Here is a 9,975-nt window from a genome sequence, read left to right as displayed (position 1 = left end):
TACACTTTTGTATTAGGATTGGCCGGGTGGCCCAGAGAGCTGATTAGCCTGTGAACAGGATATTGACAGAAATGTTTGAGCTTCTCCGAGTTCAAAAAGAAATATAAAATGTGTGTAGGACAGGAAAGAGTGTGTGGCTTTGAGATTTGTGGAGGGATGTAAAAAACCTGCTTGACGTTCTCATTGGTTGGGCTGTACCCTAGTAGTCCTAGTAGACCAGCCTACTAATAGTCCTAGTAGACCAGCCTCCACTAACCACTGAGAAAGCTCTGTTCCAGGTTCCACTCAGATCTCTACCTCTGCAGTAGATCTCAGTACATGAGCAGAACAATATTAGGAGAAGCACTCCTACAGGTAGTTGGATCCCAAGCTATTGGGGCTGTATATGTCAAGGTCAATATTTTGAATTGGGCTCCTTGGCCTCTTGGCAGTCAGGACAGATGCTTCAAAACTGGTGTCATATATGCCCAGGCTGCTGACTCTGTTAGCATCCATGCAGTCATCTACTGCTCTAGCTACAGTTTCTAAACCACCTTAACATGTAGCCCTATGCAGAGTACATTACAGTAATCAAGGTGGGAAGTTACTAGCGAGAGACCCAGTGCCTGCAGGAAGGAGAACATCGCCACCCAGGGAAGGAGAGCCTGCTGTTGCTGCTGCTGTTGGAACACCACCTCCACCACCCTTCCCTGTGGGACTTCTGCCTGGCAGACGTGCATCTTGCAGGACCAGGCCCCAGGTACCCAGCCAGCTGTGACTGATTTCCACCACCTGTCCCTCTTTGGAGGGATACATAAGCCGGCTGGCTGAGGTGGCCTGGGAGACCCAGTGCCTGCAGGAAGGAGAACATCGCCACCCAGGGAAGGAGAGCCTGCTGTTGCTGCTGCTGTTGGAACACCACCTCCACCACCCTTCCCTGTGGGACTTCTGCCTGGCAGACGTGCATCTTGCAGGACCAGGCCCCAGGTACCCAGCCAGCTGTGACTGATTTCCACCACCTGTCCCTCTTTGGAGGGATACATAAGCCGGCTGGCTGAGGTGGCCTGGGGTTTTTTTTTGTGTGCTGGTTGTGGGTCATCCTTTTTTTTTTTTTAATTTAACGTTTTAATGTATTGTTTTTATCTTGTACGTCGCCCAGAGTGGCTGGACAACCAGCCAGATGGGCGACTAATAAATTTAATAAATAAATCAATAAATCAATCACTAGCGCCTAGATTACTGTGGCCAAGCTATCCCTGTCCATGAAAGGCCATTGTTTGCAAACCAGCTACAGTTGCCAATATACACCCCCTGCCACTGTGGCTACCTAAGCCATCCAGTGACAGGGTGAAGTCAAGGAGTACCAGACCATGGACTTGATCCTTTAATGGGAGTGAAGCCCCATCCAGAAGAAGCCATGTACCCAGTTCCCAGACCCAAGAACCACCAACCCACATCACCTCCACCTTGTTAGGATTCAACTTGAGTTCTACTTGAATTAAAAAGAAAATTTAAAGTTGCAGTCTTATACCCACTTACCTAGGAGTAAGCCCCATTAAACTCAGTGGGACTTACTTCTGAACAGACATGTATAGGATTGTATTCTTAAGCCTCCCATGTGCTTTTCTCCACAGAAACCAAAATGTAGGTTGTGCTGCCTCTGGAACAGCTCTGAGCAGGAAAGCGGGAACCATACTACAATACAATAGTGAATGCCTCCCTTTTAAAATGATCAGAGTTGGAAATATTTTTTCTACATCTCTGACCCTTTATGTTACTTTTTCAACCAATTATGGTCCCACATTTTATCCTAATTTCATTAGTAATTGCAACAATTAATTAAAGCAATAAATTACTTGGCTCTTTTTAAAGAAACTATGCTGAACACAAGGGGGAAGGTTTTTTCACCATACCTCTGCATGATTTGTTAGATACTTTTTCTCTACAGAATGATTCATGCATCCTACAGCATTTAATTTCTCTGGCTAAGAGCAAACTCCCATTGAGAACAAGAAACAACCATTAAAACAAAATAAGTTTCAAATGCATGCATTTATCTGGTACTGAATCTATGATGATATTGGCAAGAATTGTTATAAAAGTCAGTTGTTGGGCTTCAGCCTTGATGTCCTGCATGATTCAGACTGTGGTTTAAGATGCTGCTCGTAGACTGTTCCAGCACAAGGAAGCAATAAAAATCTAGTTGAGATCTATTGAACAGACTAGAGTTTCCTATTTATTAAGTTCAATAAGCAAGACTCCGATTGCAATTACTCCATGTTTGTACTAAAGAAAACGAGGGGAAAACATTCACAAGCTTGTGAGACTGAAAGCAAGCCCTGCTCAACAGACTGAAGGCCCTTGAGCACTGAGAGATTTCCAGAATAATTGAAACCACTTGTGGGGTAGGTGATCAGAGACAGGAGGTGGGTCTCAACTTGGGGGGTTTGCTAAAAAGTGCTAGTGTGGTGTAGTGGTTAGAGAGTTGAACTAAGAGGCTCAGGTCCCAGTCTCTGCTCAGGCCATAAAACTCAGTGAGTGATCTTAAACCAGTAATTATCTCTCAGCCTAGCCTACCTCTCTGAGTTGTTGTGAAGGTAAAAAGGGAAGGGGAGAAACTCTCTGATCTGCTGAAGGAAAGGTGGAATAAAGATGTAACTGATAAATAAAATAACCTGATCACAATGTTTTGGAAGAGACGGGGATTATAGTAAACTTCATAAGAATTTATGACTGCTGAAAGAAAGTCTTAACTCGTAAGCAGAGAGCTAAGATTTAAGATACAATTTGGGGGGGGCAGTTCTGCAATATGTGCTTATCTGATGCTACCCTTGGTATTCTCTGAAGAATGCAAAATGTGGCAACTTTTTTCTTAGTAGGAAAGTTACTGCAATTATAAAGGAGCTCCATGGACTACTGTAGATATGCTATGATAAAAGACTTCCAATTGTCATGGTATCCATGCCATTGGATCAAAGCCTTTTTCTGTCAAGATTTTGTGTTGATCATCATGCGCTGATCTCCCCACTTAAAACAAATTCACGCACAGGTGTCTTCCAAGCTATGTACAGTCTCAGTACAGTGCAAGATTCTGTCCTGTAAAGTCATAAATGAAAAAGCGCTGTATTTAATGGTGACTCTGAACTAAGCAATTTAGTTACCTGCATAATAAACCTGAGGTTGGTCTTGGTAGAGAAGATCAGCATAGCTGAGTTTTTTTAAAATGTATTTGTATTTTTGCTTTCATGTACTGGTCTTGGAAAAAGGCTAGCGCCAGAAAAATACTAACTGTATCACTACATTTTTCCTAGCTCTTCCTCACCACAACTGTATGCCAGCTGACAATTGTTTGATCCAACAGGCATTCTCTGTGGACAAATAGGGTTATGAGAAAGGTGGGTTAGAGCTGGCTGTGCCTACTTTTTATACCTTCAAAGGAATTTTTGAATGTTCTTTTCAAGAAATTGCATAGTACACCATTGTACTGCTCTGGAACCACCATTTTCAATTAACCTCACCTTTCATTTTCAGAAGTATTATGGATGGACCATAATCCATGCAATATGTAGAAAAGCTGGCTATGTTTTTCTTTAAAAACAAGCAAACTCTGAGGTCATCTGACATTCTTTACTTAAATATGTTTTATATATTCAGAACAAACATTGAAATATGTTGAAATAAACCAGTTCCCACTCCTCACCATTTGTAAAGCCTACACACCTTAAGTCAGTATCTAATGAAAACATCTAGTGTACAAGATCCATTGAAATAAATGGGTTGAGTATAGCCATGTGAGTTCTCCTCCACAGATCCAATTCACTTCAGTCCAGTTCACTGGGGGCTGCACAGGAGACATTCTAGTGATTGAGGCCATAATCCACTAAGAGCTTCTTCATTGATTTAATCTGCACATACATTTGGTGCCACGGTAGTCACTGGGAAATGCAAACATATGGAGGCAGAAGACCAGCATACTTTATGTCTTAGCATAGCACATGACTTTGTCTGACTCATTTCTTATGACACATCATACCCCAGTACAGGCATGGAGGACCTGTAGGTCTCTAGATGTTGCTGGTGTGTGGGTTCCATCATCCTTGATTATTGCCAATGCTGGCTGGGGCTAATGGACGGTGGAATCCAAACACATTGGAGGAACACATTTACCACTCTTGCCCTAATACAACCTATACATGTATCAAGTCTGCTATGAAGAGTACTAGTCTACTGTATGTAATTCATGGTGTTTTCATAATACTTGTAGTTTAATAATAATAATAATAATAATAATAATAATAATGTGAATACCTAATGCTAACTCTCACAATATGTGTTTTGTTCTTGGATATTGGAACCTCCCTTAAAACGTAAAAAGTGGTCTCCTATGAGCATTTGTAGCAGGGATTTATAGGGATGTTTAAAAATTATTCTTTCAGCAGCCACCATTTCTTCCTAATAATTATGACAGTGACAATACACTTCCCACTAAATTGTCTCTCAAGCAGCTGATTTCATCTGATTGGATAACATTATATCGATGGGTAACATCAGCATGGATTCATTTTGCTCAGTAAACTGCATGGACAAACGATATGACGAATGCAAAATGTAAAAACCCCATCCGTTTATATGTAAACCTAGGATTTTTTCACCTCTGTATGCATCATTTTGTATGTACTTACACTGAATATCATTTTGGTGCCCATTCACTCAGTTTGGAGAGATCCCTCTGGAGTTCTTCACAATCTGCTTTGAATTTCACAATTCTATATAATTGGGTGTCATTGCCAACTTGGTTACGTCACTGTTTATCCCTCACGCTACATCATTTATGACTAAATGAAAGTTTTGATCCCAGTACATAGATTTGAGAAGCCCCACTGTTTTCTTCCCTTTGCTTCTTGTTCTTTCACTGCTTATCCTCCATTTCCTGTTCTTTACCTATGAGGGCCACTTGCACATCACCAAAAAAAGAGAATCTACCCTCCAAGGAAGAGGACAAAGACAAAAGGGGACACAAATTTGCATAACATTTGTATATGCTAATTTATGTATTTAGATATGACTTCAGAAATAATGTAATTTAAATAGTAATGCAATACATTCCACCATAGTGTCATGGTGCCCTGTGGGCTTTCTTCATTTGCTGTCTGAGGAGGAGGGGGGGGGAGCTTTGATCATTTGCATGCTTTTTGAGTTCAGTGGGATTTACTCCTGTGCAATCATGCTTAGGATAGGTGAAACTAAGCCGGGGGAGGGAGGGAGGGGAAGGGGAGGAGATTGGATGTATGGGCACTGGGCAGAGAGGAAGCCCCTTTCCTTTCCAAAAGCAAAACATTGTGAACAGTAGTATTCTTTCCCCCACCTTTTTATTCTACAGCAGGCACATGTAGCTTTCCAGCCAAAGTTGAACCAAAGCTGTCCCTGGCCACATCCACACCAGACTGTTATTTCACTTTAGGCAGTCATGGCTTCTCCCAAAGAATCCTGGGAAGTGTAATTAGTGAAAGGTGCTGAGAGTTGCTAAGAGATGCTCTGTTCCCCTCACAGAGCTTCAATCAGAGCTGCTGACTATTAAACCACTCTGGCCTCTGGAGGTCTTTCAGGGGAATAGGAGCCTCCTCTCAGCACCCTTTACAAACTACACTTCCCAGGATTATTTGGGAGAAGCCACAAGGTTTCCCGAAGGGGCTGAAGCCTCTGCTGCCATCTTGGCTCATGGCAGGGATGCGCATGCGCGTGTAGCTTGCATGCATGCCATCAGCTAAGATGGTGGCAGAGGCTTCAGCCCCTTAGGGAAACTCAGCCACCATCTTAGTTAAGGGCAGCGCTGCACACGCAACCACACAATAGCCAAGAAAGGTAGGTTGAAGCAAGGGAATGGCGGGGGCTCCGGAGCTCTCGCCGTGCAATCCGTGGCAGTGATCCTGTTGTGAATCACGGAAGAGGAGCAGAGGGGCCCCTCACGGGCCCTTGTAGCTCCAGGGGCCCTTGGTCAGGGCCCCACTTGGCCGCTCTTTGGAGCCGGCCATGTATACAGTCACTCTTGTGGCTGTATAATAGACAAAGGGTGGATCATAAATATTTGTAATAAATAAATGAACCCGAGGCTTTAAACTTTTCCCTCAGCACGTTAATTTGGACTTCCTTTTGCATTCATAATTGGCATGCTAAATGTTTGCAGGCCCAGATTGGTCCATGCAATGTGATATGAGGTGCAAGTAATTTAAAGTAAAAGCTTATAACGGTAACAACTTGATTATGGTGCATCATGTTGTTAAACAAGTAAAATGGTATCAGTGGGCCTGATAAATTATTGCATCTTTAAGCAGAAAGGACAGAAACTTGGCCCACCTTTTAGTATGAATACATTCCAAACCCCCTCTATATTCTCCTTGTAACCCAAATCCAAGCCCTCTGGGGAAACTATGATAAATCTTTACACATTTGGAAGCCTGAATGCATTATGTTATGGCTGCTCCAGATTTTAAACACAATTGGTTGCTCTATGCTGAGCCTATTTATTTCAGTTCTTCAGAGACTGATAGTCTCATAGAATAAATGTCAGAAGCATGCAGAAAAAAGTCATTTTTTCTTTTTTAAAGTATATTGAGTTTTGAGTTGTTCACAAAACATGAAAAATGGCAAGTTTCTTGCAGAGTGGAACAATGAGAAGTAATCATTTGTGGCCTGTTCTTGCTGCTGGTATGTTCACAATCAGAGAAACTAAAGCTTGGAATATTTTAGCATGGTAGAGACAGAATTTATGCTGCAAGGGTTTAAAGATATGGTAAAACTGTGACATTCACAGTAGTTCACCTAATTGTTGAGAATCTGGAAAAATAACCTGCATGGAATTTGCTTGATTTCTGTTTATAACGTTTAGAGAAATGCATTCCTATCTATATTCCAATGCAGCTGAAAATGTGTGTCACATCCTGCATCGTGTTGTGCAAATGGCCTCTCCTTCAAATGCACCTTGCAATGCAGATGTGCATCTGGAGATGCATATGTATCTATTTCATGCACAGTCTGAGCAAAGGAATCTGCATACAGAAGCCACTTCTGTAGATTTAGCTAAAAGGGTGTGGGGGAGGAACCAGAGCTCAGTTGTAGTACCCGTGTCGTCTGTGGAAAAGTTTGCAAATTTGATCCTTGACAGTTGCAAGCAGAGCTTGGAACAATGCCTGTCTGAAACCCCAGAGAGTTGCCGCCAGTCAGTGTAGGTAATGCTAAGCTAGATGGACCAATGGTCTGACGGTATATATTCATTCCTCTCTTGTTGGACTAGCACATTGGGAAGCACCTTCCATGTTATTTATGAGACAGAACAGCAAAGTGATCCTCTAATACAGCAGAATGTGAGACCCTGGATACACATACTATTCCATTTCAAACCATCACTGGGCTCAGAAAATTTAGAAGAATTACCCTCAAGAAATCATAAGTGTCCGTAACTGCAAACACAAGGTGACCCGGCACTGCAGAGAGAAAGCTTACCATGATTCTGGAGAGGCATGTTGTGCATGTAATGGATTATGTGTAGGGGAAGAGTAAAGGGGGGGGAGGAGGAAATATAGGGCCTACTCTGTAGTAGCCCCAGTGCTCTGAAACACATTTCATTGAGCCTCTCCCCTGTTGTCTGTTTGAAAATAGTTGAACAGTGTTCTTTTTCATAGGACTTTTGATTTTTTTTTTAATGCTTAGCTGGTTGCCCTTGTGCTGTTTGTTGTGCTGATTTCTATAGCTGTTTATTGAGAATGTTTTGTTGGTTTATTGGTTTGACTTGTTGCTTTTATTGGATGTTTATATTGTTATATTTTGTAAATTTAATGAATACCAATATAAAATATTATAATTAATATATTTACTTCAGCATAGAACTTTAGCAAGTAATCTCAAATTCTTCTCGATACACAAAATTTTAGAAAGATTTACACAAGAATCTTGAAGGTATGTCAGTAAAGAAGGAACCCTAAAAGGCATATTTATGGTTGAAAATATTACATGAAATGCACTTGCTAACATTTTACATCATTCAGCAGTTTATTGAAAAATAGTGTTAATATTAATCTGGTGCTTAATTATAGCCCTTATTGTTTTTTAAAATTTCAAATCCTGTTAACAGCTGCACTGCTATGTCATATGTCTGATAACCTTATACAATGTGTGGGACATTAGAAAACAAGAGATACCTGATGTCTTCATCAGTTTTGCAAGCTGATTTATGAATTTTTGCTGACGGAGCATCTATACCACCAAGGAATGTTATTAAATGGAATCAATGGGCCAGTAAAATGGGGAATGAAAAGAAGAGATGCAGAAGCATTCTGCTCATTTGGGTGAAATTAGCAGAAATGTTTCCAAGCACAGGCAAGCATGAATATGCTTTATTCTGTACCGATTGCACAAAAGTTCTCATGGAAATTGCATTAAGAAAAGCAATTTGGTGCTACTAGAAGGCCGGGCTAGACTATTAAGTACCACCACCTCACAAAGATCTGTTGGTTTCAGATTTCTTTGTGGAAGCAGTTTCTTCTACTAACCAAGCAAACTATGTTTTGGTGGGTTAAATAAATAACAACTCAGTATTTTTGGCCCAAAGAAATTAAGTTCAGCTTTCTGAAATTATGGCTAATGTCAAACCATTGTAAGCACTAGTCATATAGCCTGTGCAACACTAGACAGAATTCCCCCCCCCAGAGTTGTATGAATTTAAAATCAGTATTGAAGGCCCACTGATGTTGCCTAGCATGTCTTTATTGCAACAAAACGTAATCCATAAAGCAGACAGGATGTTATGAGAGCATTATAACAAAATAAGCAAAAGCCATGATCCACACAACACTGATTGTACTAAGCTGCTAGCATTAACTTAATACAGTAGGTATCTGTGCTGCTGTTATTAACCTGTAACTCGCTAGTCACTGTATCCGTTTCTTTTAAAACAGAACTCAAAAGCTTGCTTTCATTTTGTGACATTTTGGTTGGTTATTAGTATTTATTAATTTATATACCAATGCCAAAATAGGCTTCTAAGCAGTTTACAAAGTACTGTACAAAGGTATTGCCCAACTGTGGATTTTGTTTTTTCTTATAGACCAGCATGGTCTACTTATAGGGTTGCCAGGTCTCTGGTTTTCTGCCGGAGTCTCCGGCAAAAGGGGGCTGTCTCCGGCCTCCGGCAATACTTTGTTTAAACAGGGAGATCTCCGGCTTTTCATTGGCCCCCTCAGCCACGCATGCGTGATTGACACACGCATACATTGGGCTGTGGCTGGCCACCTTCCCGCCCTGTCAGTCAGGCAGGGACCACTGGAGAGCGTGGACTTGAGCAGCCGCTGCCCCTGCAGGGACCCCCCCAGCATGCAGCTGCAGCAGCAGCCACCACCCAGAGCCCACACACAATTGCAGGTGAGGGTGCTGCTGGACGTGGAGCCCGCAGCTGCCTGGCTGAGCGAGGGCAGCCTCCTGGCCCGTGTCTGCCACGACGACATGGGCTCCGTCCAGCCACCGCCCCTTCAGTGACCCCCCCCCAGCAGCAGCAGCCTGGCAGCCTCAGCAGCAGCCCGTGAAGAGGCGGTGGCAGTGGAGTGGAGGCCAGGCTGGGCTGGCTCCTTCTTAGCCCCGGCCCGGAGCCAGTTCCCCTGCTCCGGAAAGGACGTCCGGCCGCTTCACCTCTCCTGCTGTGGGTGCCGCTGGGCGGCAGCGGCCGCGATGGGCCCCCCCAGCCAGAGACTGCTGAGCCCCATCGCGGCCGCTACCGCCCAGTGGCACCCACAGCAGGAGGAGTGAAGCCGCCGGGCCGGCCGTCCTTTCCGGAGCAGGGGAAACGGCTCCGGGGCTAAGAAGGAGCCGGCCCTGGCCGGCCTCCACTCCTGTTGAGGCTTGCAGGCCGCTCGGAAGCCATCTCCTAGCAACCGCTGCCGAGACGGGGCCCATGCGGCCTTGCAGCCTGAGCAGAAGAGATAGAGAGGCTGGAGAGAGAGAGATAGA

General features: G+C 43.3%; 1 long non-coding RNA gene across 1 annotated transcript in view; it reads left to right on the top strand.

The window, feature by feature from the left end:
• Positions 1–363: 363 nt before the first annotated feature.
• The window catches only part of LOC133390655 (uncharacterized), a 32,270-nt gene continuing 22,658 nt past the window's right edge, over positions 364–9,975 (top strand). Inside the window, exon 1 of the long non-coding RNA XR_009764443.1 lies at positions 364–966. This is a non-coding gene — a long non-coding RNA (uncharacterized LOC133390655). The remainder of the gene's footprint in view (positions 967–9,975) is intronic.

The sequence above is a fragment of the Rhineura floridana genome, chromosome 8 (assembly GCF_030035675.1).
Source record: "Rhineura floridana isolate rRhiFlo1 chromosome 8, rRhiFlo1.hap2, whole genome shotgun sequence".
Classification (NCBI taxonomy): Eukaryota; Metazoa; Chordata; class Lepidosauria; order Squamata; family Rhineuridae; genus Rhineura; species Rhineura floridana.
The sequence above is the reverse complement of the archived record's forward strand: the minus strand, read 5'-3'. Positions and strand labels throughout refer to the sequence as shown.